The following is a 22,974-nucleotide window of genomic DNA, read 5'->3' as shown; positions in this document are numbered from 1 at the left end:
ACTAGTTCACCTAATTTCATTTATATAATAAAGTCTAATTTTATCTTTAGTTATAACTGATTTCTATCCATTATGTCCAGAAATTTTTATTTGGATAATCTTAAATCATGTCAGATAATATTAAATGGCAAATATATTTTATTGAATTTTTCACATAAAATTCTTTTTAGATAAAGCATTAGCAGTAAAATGTATCTTATAAAACAGTTACCTTTAAAATTTACCATAGAACATTTTTCAATATTTCAATGAGTTGTACTTTGTCTAATTTTATTTTAATTCTCATTATGAATATAATTCCAAGGCAGTAAGTTCGGGTAATTAAATTAACTGTGACTTTGCAACTAATTTTCAGATTTTTTGAGAACATATGGTACTTTTCATCATCTAATTAATTCAAACTTTGACCTGGCAAGCTTTTTTTCCCCATTGAAATTAACCTGAGGATCAATTTCACAGGATAATAACACTTTAATAAAACTGAAAAGCATACTATGGATTATCATAAATGAATTTCAACATCACATTGATTATGAATATTTCTGAACACCTGGAGAGTCAGATTTGAAAGGACGGGACATCAGTGAAACGTTGTTACTTTTAATCAGTGATTTCACCAAAGGTCTTGTCAGTCATCTAGGATATTTGTTTCTTAATACATAAAATTTTTCCACAGCAGTACCATGATTCTTATCTCCTTTTCTTATTAGGTATAATGCTTGTAATATAATTGTTTTTCTACTGGCACTGAATCACCTAGAGATTAATTATTATCATATACCAAGGATAACCAGGACTGACAAGACTTATACAAGCCCATGTTGCTTTTCAGTTTCATCTCATATTCCCTTCCCAAAGGTCTACAATTTGCTATTAAAAGATGGGATTTTATGCATTTATGTCTTATAAACTCTATTCCGGTACTTAGAAGTGTCAAGGGTTAATTAGTAAAAGAAAAGAAAAAAGGCAAGCTAGAGCAATTGTTAAAATAAATAAAATGAAAAAAATTGTTATTTGAAATGAATAAATGACTCAGTTATTTTCATTTGTATATCAATGGTAAGAATTAGGGCCCGGAGAGATAGCACAGCGGCGTTTGCCTTGCAAGCAGCCGATCCAGGACCAAAGGTGGTTGGTTCAAATCCGGGTGTCTCATATGGTTCCCAGTGCCTGCCAGGAGCTATTTCTGAGCAGACAGCCAGGAGTAACCCCTGAGCAATGCCGGGGGTGGCCCAAAAAACAAACAAACAAAAAAATATATACCTGAAAGCCTCTTCTAATTATGAAAGTGAGTTCCTGGTCCATACATATATTTATACAGGCACATATATGCAATTATATATATTTATGTAATTTTATGTACCACTATATAGATATAGTGGTGTATATATATATATATTTATATATATGTCTCCTAAAATTTGTAACTCATGCAAAATTCAGAATTAAAATTTTTAAATGGAAAAATTAATATTAGGCCTTAAGAAGAGCTAATATCAAGCAAATATGGTTAACTGAAGAATTATTCAAACTAAAATGTAGCAGTGGCATGACTTTTTGTAACCTGAATTTCCATAACTAATTTTCATTTACTCTTAGTACTAAACAATATTGTCCTTAGGAGTCATATTTTCTCTTCAACTTCTATTTCATTGATTACCGAATTCCCATGCTCCAAAGATCATGGAATCTCATTACAAAGGACTCACCTTGCTCCCAGTAAAACAATGGTCAGTCTCGGACCCAGACCTTGTTATATGACAAATTCTCAGATTAGCAGCTTCCTGTAGCTTTATTATTCTCATTTCTTTGTTCTTCTCGAAGTTGCTCTGTCTTTAAGTTTTTGAAATGTTTAAGATCTCTCAAATATGTTGAACAATTAGATATCTTAGAAATTCATTTGCCAATCTATTGTCCTATTCTTACATCTTTGTATCAATGACCTGATCATTGACAGTTTTATAAATGCACTCAATTATCCTTAAGGATCTTTCCCAAGGGCTTTCCAAAGAATATTTATCACTTTGACAACATGCAATATAACTGCATAATGCAATAATGTTTTTCTCTGTTTCAATCTGTAATTGTTTAGATAGTTCTATGTAGTTCTTAACATCTTCATTTTCCCAGTTTTCGAAATGAAAGAAAAACCCAACATAATGTTACCAATATCCCACTAACTAATCAAGCATGCCTGTCAACCACACTGTGTGTGATTGAGATAGGATACAGTTCTTCAGGTTCTAAAAACTGTGCTTGGCTCGGTGGCATAAATAAAAATTTAAGAAACAATCTGGTTGAATAGGTGGAGATAAATTCTTCACATGCTTAGCAAATGTTTTTCCAGTTATATAGTTTATCTACTTTAACATTACATTTTACCCATTAAAAGTTAGATAAAATTCGAATAAACTTTAAACTATAAAAATAAATCAGGCAAGTAATGATCTACTTTATATGTTATCAAGACAGTTCTTTGTAAAAATTAACCCAAAGTTGGTACATAAAAGGACAGACATAAAATTGATATAGAAAAAATAATACTAGGAAAATAATGAATGTCTCCAAATAACAAATATCATGTTAACAAAGAAGTCATAATTTTATCACTTGTCTTTGGCTTCTTTCATGTTAATATTTTCTTATATCCACAGTGTTCAAGTGTTTATTAAAAAATGGTAATAATAAGAGAGATCTTTATGAAAAGTTAGCAATGCATAAATTCTTTGTACTGCTCAAAGTCACAGAGGCAGCACACCCCCATCCCAAACCTACTAGACCAGCACAATCTGGAACTTGGAAACAATGGTATTTTAATAGCTAAGAATGAAGAGTTCACTATATTCCTACAAGAAAACAAGTAACCGACTTCTCAACAAAAACACAAGAAGTAAAGAACTCACCATGGAAATTAAAGAATTTAGCAATCAAATCAATGACCTTAAAAAAAAGAAAAGAAAACTTCTAATAGTTACTTAGTATTGGAAAAGTCAAGCCTTCTAGATCTACAGTATTCTGTTAGCATAGGCATTCTGCCAGCGCTTACATAAACTTCTTGTTATGTTGAACTTTTTACTGCAATGGTGCATGTAGGAGGAGATGTGACCTTCATATGGCCCTCTAATTTTTGTATAGAATATAACTCACATTGACAAGGTATTTAGAAACACATGTATAATTTTTTATTCATTTTTGAGTGAAAAACTTATTTTATGTTCAATATAAAAACTAAATATTGCATTAATTAAAATTTTTTGGAAATTATAAAAAAATCTAAGACTAAATTTACAAGATATGTAAAATCATTTAAAAGGTGTTTTGGTGATAAGATTTACTATAGCTGGACTTTTTTATTTTCTTTTTTAGTGCTAGGAATCAAATCCAGGACCACTCATAGGTAAGGCAAGCACTCGTCCTCTAGCCACATTTCTTCCCTTGAGTTATCTCTGAACACAAGTAGACTTTTAATAAACATATCTCTAGAATCCATAATCCTGTGTTTTCTAAAATTACAATTTCTCAAAAGAATGCTTATTTATATTCTCAATATTCTAAGTTTAAGATATGTTTACTAATTTGGTAAAAAAATATAGCTAATAATTAATAATATGTGGTGTTTTTGGTCTAATGCCAATTATTTAACCCAAGATTTCATGGAGTCTGTCTTCTTTCATATTTGTCTGATATAAAATTAATGGTCTACTAACTTCTGTGAAAATCTAGCTTTAACTTTGACAGTAATAGGACAAAGGGCTTTCAAAGAAAACTTATCTAATATTTTCTCAGGAGTCTAAAAGTGATACATTACTGATTGGCACTAATTAGGTGTACCATGTTTTCTCTCAAGTTTCTTTTAATTAGACTTAAGGTTAGAAATATGCTTTTATGTAAGTAGTCAATAAATATATGCAATAAAAATGAATATTGCAATAACTTCAAACATGAAAAGCATCTCAAAACAAGATAGCATATACATGAGTTTGAACATCAATATTTATATATAAAATCGATGCCCATACATATGATTCTCTGAAGAAAAATGTCATATTGTAGTTAATATGGTACAATATATAAATTAACTTATGTAAATAAATTTTTTGTACTTAAAAGCAAAATGAAAATGATCTATCTATAAATCAATTGAATGTGCAATAAAAGAAACACAAATAAAGGCATTTTTAAATAAAGAGATCAAAAAAGTAAATAGCCATTAAATATGAGTTTAATAACATGACATGTTTTAAGTATAGTATACCCAGTGACAAAATTCAAATATTTATTTTTCAGTAACAAAGGTTTATTTATGTTTTATGTTTTAAACTTTACACTAGAGAAAATTCTTTTTTTAGCTTTACATCTTTTGTTATTTTCTAAACTTTTAAGCTATGTCAAATTTTACTGTGAACTATAATGTAAGAAAGCTTCTATAATAAATATGCTAAAATGATGTAGTATTCAATGTCCTGATGACTACTGTAAGTTTAATTTGTTAAATATCAATTATTTCCTTTTACTACTCAAATTCTACATAACTTTATTTTTTTGGTAGAGTTCACATGAATTTATAAGAAAATACATAGTGAATTTATAAGAAAAGCAAATACTATATGTTATAAATAGTTTCACTTTTATTTGTTTTAAATAGAGAAGGGAAGGAGAATCTCAGGACAGTTACAATAAACTTTTAGTTTAAAAACATAATTGTATTAAATGAAATATTTATTCACATAATATAGATCAAATATTTTGGCAGGATGAATTAGAGTTTCTTTTTGTTTAGTCTACCTTGCCAGAAAATGAATTTACTGGGCAATAGAACTTTATGAGAATCCATTGCCTCCAACGTTTATTTCTTTTCCACTTTTGATTACAAGAGTTGACATGAGAAGTATCTCTAGAATCAGATTGAATTTAAATAAAATAAAGTTGTCATATAGCCTCAATTTTTAATATTCTACTGTCCATCTGTGTTACTCCCCTGTTTTGCTCACCTTGAGAGGCAGACCTGCCCACGTCTGGGAGAGGTCTTTGGTTTCCAGTTTTGCTCACTTTGAGAAGCAGGAGGGTGTTCTGGAGGAGAATTGGGGGATGGGTGGATTCAGCAAAAGAAGTGGCTGGCAGAAACTGTAGTTGTCAGGGCAGCTGATGAGAGCTTGATTAAAAGGTTACTCTAGGTAGCTAGGGTGTATTATCAATAAAGCTTCATGTTTCCAGAAACCTGACTGCCTTTGGATCATTTCCTCGTTGCTACCCTGAACCCTCAGACCCCTGCTGAAGGGAGTTGCAAGCACGAAGCCCAGGCTGGCCGAGAAAGACCACCCTCCATCCATCTCACTATCATCCACCTCCACCCAGAACTACATAATTAATGTCTTTCAACACATTTGCTCTAAGTAAATGTTGAGATAGTTTTCAAGTCATTAAGCATAATTTTTAATTTTAATCTGAGAACATGTTTCTTCTAGAATTTTGTAAATAAATCAAACCTAGACAAAATCATAAGAGTAAAATTAAAAACTTTTCACTTTCAATGTTAGTTTGATTAATTTTCAAATTAAGATAATTTATGGAATATATTTAAATACAGTTTGTTCTGTATCTCTTGAGAATCTGAATGAAATAGCATTAAATTTTAAATACAATTCCCCAAATACAAGGGGACTAAGAAAAAAATTAACGTCATCACTTCGTATTTTCAGTCTACATAGGATTTCTTGTATTATTTTGTATTTTATATATAAAGTGTCCCCAAATAACTTCAAGAAGCCAGTCACCCAGAATTTTGGTCAAAACTTTTGTTTACAACTTTAAAAATTATAATGCATTAATTTGCTTAACCTTCATAGAAAAACTGATTAATCCTGGCTCTGCATTCCAAGATCAATCCTAGAAGTGCCCAAGAGTCCATAGTGGGATGCTGATTATCGTCTATGGCAATTGCCCTAATCATACTATCTCTGGAGCCCATTGTCTTCTGATTTCATAAGTGGAGATTTTGAAGAAGTTTAGGCTCTGCCCAACTCCCATTAACCTTAATTTTTTAATCATGTTAAGCAAAATTCATTCATTATTTACAGGAAAGTATGGCAAATTTCAAAACCTTTTTGTTTCAAAGTACAGCAGTAATTCATTTAAATTTTGTCAGTCAAAAAATCACTGTGATAGTTAATTTTATATGTTAACATATGTAGTCTGTCATGCCAGATGTGGAATAAAAAAAAGTTTATTCCTGTGAAGATATTTTTCCATGAAATTAATGCTTGAATTATTAAAATTTGATACAGTGGAATAACTTCTTAAATTATTCTAATATGATCATCTCCCAGAGATGTTTGGAGCAAAATTTGAGGATCTAGAAAAAAAAGACTCGCAAACTGCAACATGGAAACAGAAAACATTAGAGAGTTTAAATATTTTGTTTTAAGAAATTCCAAGTCAATATTATAGCATCAATGTTATATTTGATTTCAACACTCACCATTTTCTCTGAAAATTTCAAACTTCCACATTCATGGTCTTTTAATTCACTTTGAATAATTTAATACTTTTTCTTCAATTTTTTGAGCTTTAGTTATCATTTTTCAGGACATGCTATCTCTGTTCTTAAAACAATGACCTAACGGGGCCAGCGATGTGGCACTAGAGGTAAGGTGTCTGCCTTGCAAGCACTAGCCAAGGAAGGACTGCGGTTCGATTCCCGGGTGTCCCATATGTCGTCGTCCCCCCCCCCCGAAGCCAGGGGCAATTTCTGAGCGCTTAGCCAAGAGTAATCCCTAAGCATCAAACAGGTGTGGCCTGAAAAAAAAAAAAGAGACCTAACAATAAGGTCTTTATTATTAAATGTTTCCCTTCTTACCCTTAGAAATGATAAAATATAAAATATGGTGCTATATAATTCAATTAAGATTTATGAAATAATAATTATTTATAGGAACTTTCTTAGGAACCAGAGGAAAATCATGAATACTGTATGATTTATTATATTTTGTGTTAAGTTGTGAACAATAGCTTTGGCCAATATTCTCAAAATGTAACTCATTCTGTCACATGTATAATTCTCAAGGAATAAAATAGCAAGAGAACGTAGGGAGTTAAAACTGTTTTAAAAGGGTTTTTGAAGGTAGTGAGTACATATAATTTGACAAGAAAATTAGTGAGTTTCAGGGGTCATTTAGTCTTCTAGAGAAGTTGTTTTTGTTTTTTGACAGAAATAAAATGCATAGTTATGCTGGAGTTCATGGTTTTCCTTGCGAATAACACACATTTAACCTAATATGACTTACTTTCATTTACTTCAGGTGTTACCCAAGAAGAAAATAATAACAGATAAATTGCTGTGTTTTTTGAAGGAACAAAAATATAACTGGTATCAGCTGAATTTAGTTGAACTTAGTTGTCCATTTTTGAAGTGAGATATGAGAAACATGTTTCCATAAAAGTCCTGTCTCTTGCTAGACTCAAGAAGTTTCTCCATCACTCCTTGACAATCTCTTTCTGAGATGATTTGAAACTCAATTGCACTGATGATTCTAATACCAACATCAGCACATTTTTCTCACTTCCAATTTCTTTTATAGACTCTCCACCCTTAACTATTCTTTTTCTGGTTAGAGTGGTTCATTCATTGCAGTGAGTCCTTTATTTCTGGAATGACTGCAGCCCAACTAGCTATAGCTTCCTTAACAGGAAAATGCTGCATTTGTTAGCTTAGAGTTTGCGAACAGTTACAGTCAGATAAATATTATGAATGTGTTGAATAAGCTGTCTTGTGATATGTGGAAATTCACACTTTAAGTCAAATAATAGTAGGATTTACAGTTAAGACTATGAAGATACTTGACATTTAAATGTCTATTTTTGGAAAATAATACCTTTTTACAATAGAAGAACCAATTATAGTCAAGTTGTAAAGAAGTAACCAGTTAGTTTTCTTAAAATAGTATTATTTGATGGAAAACTGGCAACAGAAATTAATTAAACTACGGTAAATGAGAAAATCTAAGATATTCAGATATTTTGTTACCTTTATATTCTTCACTGTAGCTATTGAATTCATGTTTATCATAAAGCCATTTATAGGAATTCAGAAAACAGTGGTTGTCATTAGCAATCATTATTTTGTCTAGTTGGATTTTTCCTCTATGGAATTTGCTGCTGTTGAATATCAGTATATCAAAGCACTTTGTTTTGTGCCACAATTCTCAGAAAATCCCCAGTAATCCTGGGACAGGATTTCAATCTCAGTCAAATTTCTCTTTGTCCCGAATATTTCAATTATTTTTCCAACCACAATTTCTGATACACACACACACACACACACACACACACACACACACACACACACACACACACACACACACACACCATTTGATTGCATTTTATTTGCTGTCCATTTTCATTTTTTTTATTTGGGGGGCACACCCAATGATCTTTCAGACTGATTCCTGCTTATCACGGATCACTATTGGCTGTGATCAGGGGACCATGTGGTATGCCAGGATGGAACCCAGGTAATCTCTCCAAAGTCCTACTAGTTGTACTATCACATTGTTCCTTTTTATAGATTGTTTATTTGAACAAATTTTACATATGTATAAGCCAAGATATATTTTTGTATTTGTTCTTTTGTCAATCTTCTGAACCTTTTATATATCATTATGTGTGAAATGAAGACTGATATGACTATGGTGGATACATGAAATCTTGCATGACTGTACATGCAGCTTATTTGAACTGATTAACAACAAAAATATCATTGTGCTCAATAACAAACATAAATATCATTTCCAAAATACAATGATTCTCCATTGTGACCATATCTTATATTTATGAGGTAAAAAACTTATGGAGTAAGTTATAAGCCAAACTTATGGAGTAGAAGTGTGGTATCTTATGGTCTAGCATTCTATCTCCTATACAGCTCAACAATGCAGATATCGAAGCTATTTATCTGCTATATGTAAAAGATATTTATCTAACACCTAATATCTCTAACACTCTCTAATATTGTATATATAATTGCACGAATTCTCAGTTGTACATTGGATCAATTTTTCACCACTTCACCCACCAGATATTACAAGGTTTTTATGCTGTATGATCCAAATAAAACTATTTGGTATACTGCCTAGATTTTTTTCCTGTTTTATGCTCAGCCTTTCAAATAATCCAATATAAACACTAGAACTATATTACAAGGATGGAAAACATTATATCTGCAATCCAAAAATACCTATTAGGCTTTGCATCTTTATAGAATCTTTTCTGACATATCCTGGATTATTTGGCTTTTTATACTCAGATTATATATATAGACTAAATATCTATAGGACTTTTGCCTCAATATTATAATCAACAGTGCTTTGAGAATGCTAGTAATTTTTACTGCTTCTGTGAAGTTAAATGACTTAGATATAATGGAGTCCTATGAATAAATATGAAATTCCGAACTCTCCGTTTGACCTCTGGATTACACCATGTCCAGAAATAATAGAATTAACATGGTACTGGGAAATATTTACAATATAGTATAATAAAATAGAAATTCTTCTAGTTTTATTTACTTATTGGAATAAAAACGACTTTATGCAAGTGGCTACACACAATATCATTGAGGTCATATGAACTTGCTCTAGCTAAAGCATCAAAACTAGTCCAGTAGTGATTTTTAAATCTACTAAAAATTTAGAACTTTCAGTAATCTCAAATTATTCTAGTCATCATTAATTCATCTACTTTCTTTGCTCTGCAGAATAAACTTTGAATATGATTTTTAAAAAAGCAGGACAATGGAGATGAGTTAAAGAAAGATGTGAAAAATAGAATCCATCAGAATGGATTTTTTTACATTTTTAATATCAAGTATAAACTATCCACTGAATTAGCCTCTAATATAATCATTAATTTATTCCCTTGGCAGGGATTATATTCCATGACTACTATCTCTTGTGTTTTCCTTTGATGAAAGAATATGGAAATTAATACAAATGTCAAGTATCCTTTTTCTTAATCATATACTCAGAGACTAGTAAAATGATTTCCTGGTAAATCTAGAGACTCAAAATCAGAAATTATCCAGAATTCTTCCCATTTTTAACTTTTATAAAATCCCCAAATCCAGAGCCAGGGGAATTTATTAGGTACCAGGTATCAGTGTCTAATTTGAACTGATGTAAAATGTTCAAGATCTAGATATTCTTCTTTTCACACTGTAAAATCACTTAAGCTAGTGGTTTTATATACCTCTAGGGAAATTTGAGGAAATCATTGTAGCATATAATGACTGTGACAATGCTCAGTCCTTTCTTGGGGAAATGAGTCATTTCTCCAGTATAGTTGAACTATTGCATTAGTCCCATAAACATGGAAAAAGTTTTGCTCTTATCCTGAGCAAAATAAATTTCAGCTGTTTATTAATCCAATAGAAATATATATCCTTAAAAAGCTTTTCACTACATTTTTAAATCAATTGTCTTTTAATCCTCATCAATTGTGTTCCTTGACATCTGTGCTTTAGTGAACATCTCCAAAACTTTCAAGAGACTACATGTACAGTTTTAGTCATTATAGCTGTTATATAACGTGTTTAATTCCTGGTGTTAAATACCATCTGTTAACCTGTTAATCTTTCAAAAGATTCACAATCTCCATTTGCACAGAAATAGTTAATGATACTGAGACTTTCTCACTAAAGTATTTTTGATGGTTTAGCAAAAGTGCTATTTGGCATGTTTCCTCATAAGATATTATTTCCTTGTAAAACATACACTCAAATTACCTATATCTTGTTTGACCATTTCATGAGATTTTAATTCTTTCTATCTTATTCATGTTTCTGCATTTCTCATTGTAAGTTACTAATTTTCTAAGATTTCTAGATATCACCATAACTGAATTTATATTTACACAACTTAAAGTTCCTCCCTTCAGAAAACAAGTTTAACCCCATATATCCCATGGGTTCCCAAGTCAGTCAACTCTTAGTAGATTGTCAGGGACCTAACAGCCCCACACTCTTGGTCTGCTTCTGCTGCCTCCCGCCCTGGGGCTTAGGAAATGAGTAAAAGTCAAGAAAAAGTTAGCACAAATTGTGCTACCTAACAGGATTCCTGAGGAGGTTTGCTAAACTATGTTGCCAGCCTTGTTCCTGCTGACCTTTCAAGCATGAGTTAAGATCTAGGTTTAACTTTACGTTTAGTAAAAACATTGGGTAATTGTAAATGTTTTAAAGGTAAATGCCTGCTTTTTTTTGCTTGGCAGACACTTGGGGGCCTCCCCAGGCATCCCCTGACGGCTTGCCTCGGCTGAGGCGTGTCTCGCTGGGGCTGTGAGTTTTCTGTTGGAGTTGTGGATTGGGCTGGTTTCTTTGCTTGGCAGACACTTGGGGGCCTCCCCAGGCATCCCCTGACGGCTTGCCTCGGCTGAGGCGTGTCTCGCTGGGGCTGTGAGTTTTCTGTTGGAGTTGTGGATTGGGCTGGTTTCTTTGCTTGGCAGACACTTGGGGGCCTCCCCAGGCATCCCCTGACGGCTTGCCTCGGCTGAGGCGTGTCTCGCTGGGGCTGTGAGTTTTCTGTTGGAGTTGTGGATTGTGCTGGTTTCTTTGCTTGGCAGACACTTGGGGGCCTCCCCAGGCATCCCCTGACGGCTTGCCTCGGCTGAGGCGTGTCTCGCTGGGGCTGTGAGTTTTCTGTTGGAGTTGTGGATTGTGCTGGTTTCTTTGCTTGGCAGACACTTGGGGGCCTCCCCAGGCATCCCCTGACGGCTTGCCTCGGCTGAGGCGTGTCTCGCTGGGGCTGTGAGTTTTCTGTTGGAGTTGTGGATTGGGCTGGTTTCTTTGCTTGGCAGACACTTGGGGGCCTCCCCAGGCATCCCCTGACGGCTTGCCTCGGCTGAGGCGTGTCTCGCTGGGGCTGTGAGTTTTCTGTTGGAGTTGTGGATTGGGCTGGTTTCTTTGCTTGGCAGACACTTGGGGGCCTCCCCAGGCATCCCCTGACGGCTTGCCTCGGCTGAGGCGTGTCTCGCTGGGGCTGTGAGTTTTCTGTTGGAGTTGTGGATTGGGCTGGTTTCTTTGCTTGGCAGACACTTGGGGGCCTCCCCAGGCATCCCCTGACGGCTTGCCTCGGCTGAGGCGTGTCTCGCTGGGGCTGTGAGTTTTCTGTTGGAGTTGTGGATTGGGCTGGTTTCTTTGCTTGGCAGACACTTGGGGGCCTCCCCAGGCATCCCCTGACGGCTTGCCTCGGCTGAGGCGTGTCTCGCTGGGGCTGTGAGTTTTCTGTTGGAGTTGTGGATTGTGCTGGTTTCTTTGCTTGGCAGACACTTGGGGGCCTCCCCAGGCATCCCCTGACGGCTTGCCTCGGCTGAGGCGTGTCTCGCTGGGGCTGTGAGTTTTCTGTTGGAGTTGTGGATTGGGCTGGTTTCTTTGCTTGGCAGACACTTGGGGGCCTCCCCAGGCATCCCCTGACGGCTTGCCTCGGCTGAGGCGTGTCTCGCTGGGGCTGTGAGTTTTCTGTTGGAGTTGTGGATTGTGCTGGTTTCTTTGCTTGGCAGACACTTGGGGGCCTCCCCAGGCATCCCCTGACGGCTTGCCTCGGCTGAGGCGTGTCTCGCTGGGGCTGTGAGTTTTCTGTTGGAGTTGTGGATTGGGCTGGTTTCTTTGCTTGGCAGACACTTGGGGGCCTCCCCAGGCATCCCCTGACGGCTTGCCTCGGCTGAGGCGTGTCTCGCTGGGGCTGTGAGTTTTCTGTTGGAGTTGTGGATTGGGCTGGTTTCTTTGCTTGGCAGACACTTGGGGGCCTCCCCAGGCATCCCCTGACGGCTTGCCTCGGCTGAGGCGTGTCTCGCTGGGGCTGTGAGTTTTCTGTTGGAGTTGTGGATTGTGCTGGTTTCTTTGCTTGGCAGACACTTGGGGGCCTCCCCAGGCATCCCCTGACGGCTTGCCTCGGCTGAGGCGTGTCTCGCTGGGGCTGTGAGTTTTCTGTTGGAGTTGTGGATTGTGCTGGTTTCTTTGCTTGGCAGACACTTGGGGGCCTCCCCAGGCATCCCCTGACGGCTTGCCTCGGCTGAGGCGTGTCTCGCTGGGGCTGTGAGTTTTCTGTTGGAGTTGTGGATTGTGCTGGTTTCTTTGCTTGGCAGACACTTGGGGGCCTCCCCAGGCATCCCCTGACGGCTTGCCTCGGCTGAGGCGTGTCTCGCTGGGGCTGTGAGTTTTCTGTTGGAGTTGTGGATTGTGCTGGTTTCTTTGCTTGGCAGACACTTGGGGGCCTCCCCAGGCATCCCCTGACGGCTTGCCTCGGCTGAGGCGTGTCTCGCTGGGGCTGTGAGTTTTCTGTTGGAGTTGTGGAGTGGGCTGGTTTCTTTGCTTGGCAGACACTTGGGGGCCTCCCCAGGCATCCCCTGACGGCTTGCCTCGGCTGAGGCGTGTCTCGCTGGGGCTGTGAGTTTTCTGTTGGAGTTGTGGATTGTGCTGGTTTCTTTGCTTGGCAGACACTTGGGGGCCTCCCCAGGCATCCCCTGACGGCTTGCCTCGGCTGAGGCGTGTCTCGCTGGGGCTGTGAGTTTTCTGTTGGAGTTGTGGATTGTGCTGGTTTCTTTGCTTGGCAGACACTTGGGGGCCTCCCCAGGCATCCCCTGACGGCTTGCCTCGGCTGAGGCGTGTCTCGCTGGGGCTGTGAGTTTTCTGTTGGAGTTGTGGATTGTGCTGGTTTCTTTGCTTGGCAGACACTTGGGGGCCTCCCCAGGCATCCCCTGACGGCTTGCCTCGGCTGAGGCGTGTCTCGCTGGGGCTGTGAGTTTTCTGTTGGAGTTGTGGATTGTGCTGGTTTCTTTGCTTGGCAGACACTTGGGGGCCTCCCCAGGCATCCCCTGACGGCTTGCCTCGGCTGAGGCGTGTCTCGCTGGGGCTGTGAGTTTTCTGTTGGAGTTGTGGATTGGGCTGGTTTCTTTGCTTGGCAGACACTTGGGGGCCTCCCCAGGCATCCCCTGACGGCTTGCCTCGGCTGAGGCGTGTCTCGCTGGGGCTGTGAGTTTTCTGTTGGAGTTGTGGATTGTGCTGGTTTCTTTGCTTGGCAGACACTTGGGGGCCTCCCCAGGCATCCCCTGACGGCTTGCCTCGGCTGAGGCGTGTCTCGCTGGGGCTGTGAGTTTTCTGTTGGAGTTGTGGATTGTGCTGGTTTCTTTGCTTGGCAGACACTTGGGGGCCTCCCCAGGCATCCCCTGACGGCTTGCCTCGGCTGAGGCGTGTCTCGCTGGGGCTGTGAGTTTTCTGTTGGAGTTGTGGATTGGGCTGGTTTCTTTGCTTGGCAGACACTTGGGGGCCTCCCCAGGCATCCCCTGACGGCTTGCCTCGGCTGAGGTGAGTGTTTGGGGGCCGGAGTTGCAGATCAGGCTGACTGCTGGACCCCTAGGCCCGGCAGACATTTTGGGACCTCCCCCAGCCTGCATCAACCTGGGAACTTTGACCTGATTCAGCATTAATCTCTTCAAGGCGTGTCTCGCTGGGGCTGTGAGTTTTCTGTTGGAGTTGTGGATTGTGCTGGTTTCTTTGCTTGGCAGACACTTGGGGGCCTCCCCAGGCATCCCCTGACGGCTTGCCTCGGCTGAGGTGAGTGTTTGGGGGCCGGAGCGCGGCCGCTCCGCTGCGCTTCGCGGCCGCGCACTCCACCTCGCCAATGAGTACCACCACAACACGTAGAAAAACCCACAGCGTAAGCGAGACAATGGGGAGACTACGCAGACCAACTTCAACCATAGAGAATGAAGATGGAAACTCTGATGACCCAACAACGACCAACTACCTAAGCAGTCTTTCAGAAATGGAGTTTAGAGACGAAATATGGAGGTTGCTATCAGATATCAAAGAAAGTATAAATCAGAGCACTAATAAAAATCAAGAGAATATGAAGACAGAAATCAGAAAACTCCAAACTGAAATATCAGATCAGATAACAGGTCTGAAAAACTCAATAGACGAATTGAAGAACATAATGGATGAGTTTTCCAACAGGTTAACAGCAGCTGAGGATAGAATTAGTGCTTTAGAAGATGAGATGCATAACAACTTTACACAGCAGAAGAGATTAGAAAAAAACCTCAAATCAAATGATCAGACAATGGAAAATTTACTCAAAGAATATGAGAAGATGAAAATAGAAGTCTTTGATAAGCTCAACAGAAACAACTTCAGAATCATTGGAGTTCCAGAGACCCAAGAAGAAAATCTTCAGGAAGAATCAATGGTTAAGAACATCATCACTGAGAAACTACCAGAGCTAAAGAAAACATGTGACCAAATCCTGCATGCCCGAAGAGTACCAGCTAAAAAAGACCCCAGTAGAAACACCCCAAGACACATCCTAGTCACCATGATGAAACCCACCGATAGAGATAGAATACTGCAAGCAGCAAGATCGAAAAGGGAAATTACATTCCACGGAGCATCCTTGAAATTTACAGCAGACCTGTCACCAGAAACACTCAAGGCCAGAAGGCAGTGGTGGGACGTAGTGGCAAAACTCAATGAAATAAATGCTTCGCCAAGAATATTGCACCCAGCAAAACTAAGTTTCAGGTTTGACGGATGTATACACGGCTTCACAGATAAACAACAGCTCAAAATCTTTGCAGACTCAAAACCAGCCTTAAAAGAAAAACTGAAAGATCTACTCTAAAAACAAGACAGAACAAAAAACACACCAAACTTCTACACAAAGATGGCAATAAATCCCATGACAATTATTTCTCTCAATGTCAATGGACTAAATGCACCAGTTAAGAGGCACAGAGTGGCGAAATGGATCAAAAAACTGAAGCCAACCTTCTGCTGTCTACAAGAAACACACCTGAATAGTCAGAATAAACATAGACTCAAAATCAAAGGCTGGAGGAAAATCATTCAAGCAAACAACACCCTTAAAAAAGCGGGGGTGGCCATACTAATATCAGATGACACAAACTTTATACTCAGAAAAATTGTAAGGGACAAAGATGGATATTATGTACTAATCAAGGGATTTGTACAGCAAGAAGAAATCACTCTCCTAAACATATACGCACCGAATGAGGGTCCAGCAAAGTATTTAATACAATTGTTGACAAATCTGAAGAAGGATATCAATAATAACACAATAATTGTGGGAGACCTCAACACAGGCTTGTCAACACTTGATAGGTCAACCAAATGGAAACCCAACAAAAATATACTAGACCTGCAAAAAGAAATGGATGAAAGAGGCCTAGTAGATATATATAGGGCACTCTATCCTCAGAAACCTGGATACACATTCTTTTCCAATGTACATGGATCATTCTCCAGGATAGATCATGTGCTGGCACATAAAACATACCTCCATAAAATAAAAAAGATAGACATTTTGCAGGCTGCCTTTGCTGACCACAAGGCTCTGAAGTTAGATGTGAACTGCAAAGGGACACAGAAGAAAAAATTTAACACCTGGAAGTTAAACAGCCTCATACTCAATAACCAGTGGGTCCGAGATGAAATCAAGGAGGAAATCAAAAGGTTCCTGGAAACAAATGACAATAAAGACACAAACTATCAGAACTTATGGGACACAGCAAAAGCAGTACTGAGAGGAAAATTTATAGCTTTGCAAGCACACATCAGGAAGGAAGAAGGAGCTTACCTGAGTAGCTTAATGACACAGCTAATAGAACTAGAAAGTGCTCAACAAAAGGACCCAAAAATAGGGAGACAGAAGGAAATAACAAAGCTGAGAGCAGAAATCAACGAAGTGGAAACCCAAAAAACAATCCGAAAGATCAACGAAAGCAGAAGTTGGTTCTTTGAAAAAATAAACAAGATTGATAGACCATTGGCAAAACTCACAAAGCAAAAGAAAGAGAGAAACTTGATAACGCGTATTAGAAATGAGAAGGGGGAGATCACTACAGATACTGCAGAGATTCAAAGGGTATTCAGAGAATACTTTGAGAAACTCTATGCCACTAAATATGAGAACCTGGAAGAAATGGATAAATTTCTGAACTCATATAACCTTCCACGGTTGAATAAAGAAGAGGTAGCATATCTAAACACCCCCATCACTATTGAGGAAATTAAAACTGTAATCAAAAATTTACCCAAAAACAAAAGCCCAGGCCCTGATGGATTCACGAATGAATTCTTTCAAACCTTTCAAGAGGAACTACTACCAATTCTGGCCAGGCTCTTTTATGAAATCGAAAAAACAGGAATACTTCCAAATAGCTTTTATGAAGCCAACATCACCTTAATACCAAAACCTGATAGAGATGCTGCCAAAAAAGAAAATTACAGACCAATATCCCTGATGAACACAGATGCAAAGATCCTCAACAAAATCCTGGCGAACAGGATCCAGTGCCTCATCAAGAAGATCATTCACTTTGATCAAGTAGGTTTCATCCCAGGAATGCAAGGATGGTTTAACATCCGTAAATCTATTAATATAATACACAACATAAACAACAACAAAAATAAAAATCACATGGTCATATCAATAGATGCAGAAAAAGCATTTGATAAGGTTCAACACCCATTCTTGATTAAAACTCTCAGCAAGATAGGAATAAAAGGAACCTTTCTCAATATAGTCAAAGCCATCTACCAGAAGCCAGTGGCAAATATTATCCTCAATGGAGAAAAACTAAAATCCTTTCCTCTAAATTCTGGTACAAGACAAGGCTGTCCTCTCTCACCACTCCTATTCAACATAGCACTGGAAGTACTTGCTATAGCGATTAGGCAAGAAAAAGATATCAAGGGAATTCAGATAGGAAAGGAAGAAGTCAAGCTCTCACTGTTTGCAGATGACATGATACTCTACTTAGAAAACCCTAAAGACTCTACCAAAAAGCTTCTAGAAATAATAGATTTGTATAGCAAAGTGGCAGGATACAAAATTAACACACAAAAATCAATGGCCTTTTTATACACGAATAATGATAGGGAAGAAATGGACATTAAGAGAACAATCCCATTCACATTAGTTCCACACAAACTCAAATATCTTGGAGTCAACCTGACTAAAGATGTGAAGGATCTATACAAAGAAAACTACAAAACACTGCTCCAAGAAATAAGAGAGGACACGCGGAAATGGAAACACATACCATGCTCATGGATTGGCAGGATCAACATCATTAAAATGGCAATACTTCCAAAAGCATTGTACAGATTTAACGCGATTCCTCTAAAGATACCCATGACATTTTTCAAAGAAGTGGATCAAATACTTCTGAAATTCATCTGGAACAACAAACAACCTCGAATAGCTAAAGCACTCCTTGGGAAAAGGAATATGGGAGGCATTACTTTCCCCAATTTTAAGTTGTATTACAAAGCAACAGTTATAAAAACAGCATGGTATTGGAATAAAAACAGACCCTCAGATCAGTGGAATAGGCTTGAGTACTCAGAGAAGGTTCCTCAGACATATAACCACCTTGTTTTTGATAAAGGAGCAAAAAATCCTAAATGGAGCAGGGAAAGCCTATTCAACAAGTGGTGTTGGCACAACTGGTTAACCACTTGCAAAAAAGCGAACTCAGACCCCCAGCTAACACCATATACAAAGGTAAAATCCAAATGGATTAAAGACCTTGATATCAGAACTGAAACTATAAGGTATATAGAACAACATGTAGGTGAAACACTCCAGGACATTGAGACTAAAGGCATCTTTAAGGAGGAGACAGCACTTTCCAAGCAAGTGGAAGCAGAGATAAACAGATGGGACTATATTAAGCTGAAAAGCTTCTGCATCTCAAAGGAAATAGCGCCCAGAATACAAAGGCCACCCACTGAGTGGGAGAAATTATTCACCCAATACACATCAGATAAAGGGCTAATATCCAAAATTTACAAGGTACTGACAGAACTATACAAGAAAAAAACAACTAACCCCATCAAAAAATGGGGAGAAGAAATGAACAGACACTTTGAAAAAGAAGAAAGGCAAATGGCCAAAAGGCACATGAAAAGATGTTCAACATCACTAATCGTCAGGGAGATGCAAATCAAAACTACTATGAGGTACCACCTCACGCCACTGAGATTGGCACACATCACAAGAAAGGAAAACAAGCAGTGCTGGCGGGGATGTGGAGAGAAAGGAACTCTTTTTCACTGCTGGTGGGAATGCCGTCTAGTACAACCTTTATGGAAAGCGATATGGAGATTCCTTCACAAACTGGAAATTGAGCTTCCATACGATCCAGCTATACCACTCCTAGGAATATACCCAAGAAACACAAAAATACAATACAAAAAACCCTTCCTTACTCCTATATTCATTGCAGCGCTATTTACAATAGCCAGACTCTGGAAACAACCAAGATGCCCTTCAACAGATGAGTGGCTGAAGAAACTGTGGTACATATACACAATGGAATACTATGCAGCCATCAGGAGAGATGAAGTCATGAAATTTTCCAATACATGGATGTACATGGAATCTATTATGCTGAGTGAAGTAAGTCAGAGGGAGAGAGAAAGACGCAGAATGGTTTCACTCATCTATGGGCTTTAAGAAAAATGAAGGACATTTTTAACAATATCTCAGAGACAAGAGAGATGAGGGCTGGTAGGTGCAGCTCAGGACATGCAGCTCATCACATAGAGTGATGAGTGCAGTTGCAGAGATGACTACACTGAAAACTATCATAAAATGTGAATGAATGAGGGAAGTAGAAAGCCTGTCTCGAGTACAGGTGTAGGGGGGTGGGGAGGAGGGAGATCTGGGAAATTGGTGGTGGGAATGTTACACCGGTGAAGGGGGGGTGCTCTTTACATGACTGTAATCATACAACTATAATCATGTTTGTAATCACGGTGTTTAAATAAAGATAAAAAATAAAAAATAAAAACCCACTAAAAAAAAAAAAAAAAAAAAAAAAAAAAAAAAAAAAAAAAAAAAAAAAAGGTAAATGCCTTCATGTTACATATTTCTTTCCGTAGGCCCACCACCATGCCTCTTTGTGCTTGGTATATAAACTCTGTGAACTTTGAAATAAATGACTCTTGATCAGATTCTTGTCTTGAGTCCTGTCTTTTCCCCTCCCCAATTTTTTTTACAGGTTAAGTCCTCTTCATGACCCACAAATAACTGGCGACCCCCATCCCTGCGGGCAGGTTTGGATGGTCGCAGTAGATGGGTCTTATTTTCTGCCCTTTTTGTGACTTTTCTTAAAATATTAATTTTTGTTATATCCTTCATTGCTTCTTTATATTAGAAAAATTATTTTTGTCCATCATCTTCATTTTTCTTAAAAATTTCAATTGAAGGAACAGTTAGAATTACAGTTAGATATTTATTCTTGATTGAGTTTCGGTCATATTGTGTTCCAAAGTCAATTCTTTAATTAGACTCAAATTTCCCCAACAATGTCCACAGTTTTCTTTCTCCCACCTCTGTGGTAGGCACAAATTTTTTTTTACCTTTTTTTTCTTTTAGACTTTTGGTGCCAATATCATTACTGCTGGAGTTCATACAAATCCCTTTTCAGAACCCAGTTTTTATCTAGAGTGACCATTTCCCTCTATCATTGTCATGGTGGTCTCCAACAGAGTGGCAAACTTCTTATTGAAGAACAGTTCTCCTGTTCTTTATTTTTCTTGCTTTAATGCTGCAATGAACACAAGATTGTAAATGGCTTTTTTTCATTATGTTTTTGGAACTTTAGGGTATATTCCCATGAGTGAAATTGCTGGATTAGATGGAAGCACAATCCCTACTTTTTGAAAAATTGGAATCTGTTTTGTTACTATATTTTTGTCAGTGATTAAATTTAATCACTTCATATATGAAGTGATCAAAAACTTTCATATATGAAGGTCACATTTTCTATCACTAAATTGATTCCTTTGCTCTCTTCTCAAATATTCTTTAGTAAAAATAAAACAATTATTGACATACTAAATCAGCAATAAAGAATTTAAATACTGGTGGCATTACTTTTTAATATATCTTTAATTAGGCACTATGATTACAAACACGTTTGTAGTTGGTTGTTGTGGTTTTTTTTTTTTTTTTGTAATATGAATTTTTATTTAAGCACCATGACTGGACAGCTGTGGGGGTCAAAGAGCAATACATGGGTTGTGTGCTGACATAATTCCGTTCAAGTGGGACTATTATTACCATTGCCAAGCAGAGCCTTTCCTCTCCGTGAGAGATAGTATCCAACGCCACCAGAATTGCAGGTTGAGACCTCCAGGTCTCAGGCTTTTCAGGCAGGAGTCATATGGAAAATTACAGGGGTTGGACCAGCAGAAGGGCACTATATTTCACCTCACATAAGGAACAGGGAAGCATCTAAAGGATTGTATGAAAAGGACAGGTCAGGATGGAGTTTAGTAGAGATAAGGATGCACACAGAAATTTGGGATCTCGTGTTTCAAGAGGAAAGTCCATTTACTTTAGTGATCATGGAAGTGGATCAAGAGGAAGGTTTGATAATCGTGGACTGCGTGAGCTTGATGGTATGGGTAGTCGTGGTGACAGAACTGGTTTTGGCGAATTTGAACTCGGTGGACATAGTCATTGGAGTGAAAGATCAGAAAATGATCTGATCAAAACCATTTCCACCAAGTGAATGTCTAGAACAGGAACTCTTTTCTGGAGGAAACACTGGTATAAACTTTGAAAAATATGATGACACACCAACAGAGGCAACTGGCAATAATTGTCCTCTACCAGCAAATTTGAACTCAGTGGACATAATCGGAGTGAAAGATCAGAAGATGATGATTGAACAAAACCACTTCCACCAAGTGAACGTCTAGAACAAGAACTCTTTTCTGCAGGAAACACTGGTATAAACTTTGAAAAAAATTATATGACATATCAGTAGAGGCAACTGGCAATAATTGTCCTCCACATATTGAAGATTTCAGTGATGTTCAGATGAGGGAAAGTATAAAGGGAAGCATTGAACTCATCCCTTATACCAGTCTGACTCCAGTAGAGAAGTATGCCATTCCTATTATCAAAGAGAAAATAGATTTGATGGCTTATGTCCATACAGGATCTGGAAAAGCAGCAGCATTTATTTTGCCCATCTTGACTCAGATTTATTCAGATGGCCCTGGAGAGGCTTTGAAGGCTATGAGGAACAATGAAAGATATGGACACTGAAACCAATTCCCAATATCTTTGGTGTTAGCCCCAACGAGAGAACTGGCTATACAAATTAATGAGGAAGCTATAAAATTTTCCTACCTATTTAGAGTTCGTCCTTGTGTGGTGTATGATGGTGCTGATATTGGTCAACAAACGAGACATTTAAAACGTGGATGTCATTTTTTAGTTGCCACTCCAGGACGTTTAATAGATATGTCAGAAAGAAGAAAAATTGGATTAGACTTTTGCAAATTCATAGTATTGAATGAAGCTGATAGAATGCTAGATATGGAATTTGAGCCTCAGCTTTCTTGTATAATTGAAAAAGATACTATGCCACCAAAAGATGCTCTTCAAACTATGATGTTTAGTGCTACTTTCCCTAAAAAAATACAGATGTTTCATGAACTTTGGAATGAATATATCTTTTTGAATGTAGGTAGAGTTAGCTCTACCTCTGAGAATATAACACAGAAAGTAGTTTGGGTAGAGGATGAAGACAAGTGTTTATTCCTGCTAGATCTCTTAAATGAAACAGGGAAAAATTCACTGATTTTAGTGATTGTGGAGACTAAAAAGGGTGACAACTCTCTGAAGGATATCTTATACTATGAAAAATATGCGTGTACTAGTTTCCATGGAGATCAGTCACAAAGAGATAAAGTGGAGAATCTTTACCAGTTCTGCTCAGAAAAATGCACAATTATAGTAGTCACAGCTGTGGCAGCAAGAGGACTTGATATTTCTTTTATTATTTTTTTTATTTAAACAATTTAATTATATACATGATTGTGTTTGGGTTTCAGTCATGTAAAGAACATCCCCCATCACCAGTGCAACATTCCCATCACCAATG

General features: G+C 37.8%; 1 pseudogene; it reads left to right on the top strand.

The window, feature by feature from the left end:
• The window catches only part of LOC126025835 (ATP-dependent RNA helicase DDX3X-like), a 72,728-nt pseudogene that overhangs the window by 35,349 nt on the left and 14,405 nt on the right, over positions 1 to 22,974 (top strand).

The sequence above is a fragment of the Suncus etruscus genome, chromosome 13 (genome assembly GCF_024139225.1).
Source record: "Suncus etruscus isolate mSunEtr1 chromosome 13, mSunEtr1.pri.cur, whole genome shotgun sequence".
Classification (NCBI taxonomy): domain Eukaryota; kingdom Metazoa; phylum Chordata; class Mammalia; order Eulipotyphla; family Soricidae; genus Suncus; species Suncus etruscus.
The sequence above is the reverse complement of the archived record's forward strand: the minus strand, read 5'-3'. Positions and strand labels throughout refer to the sequence as shown.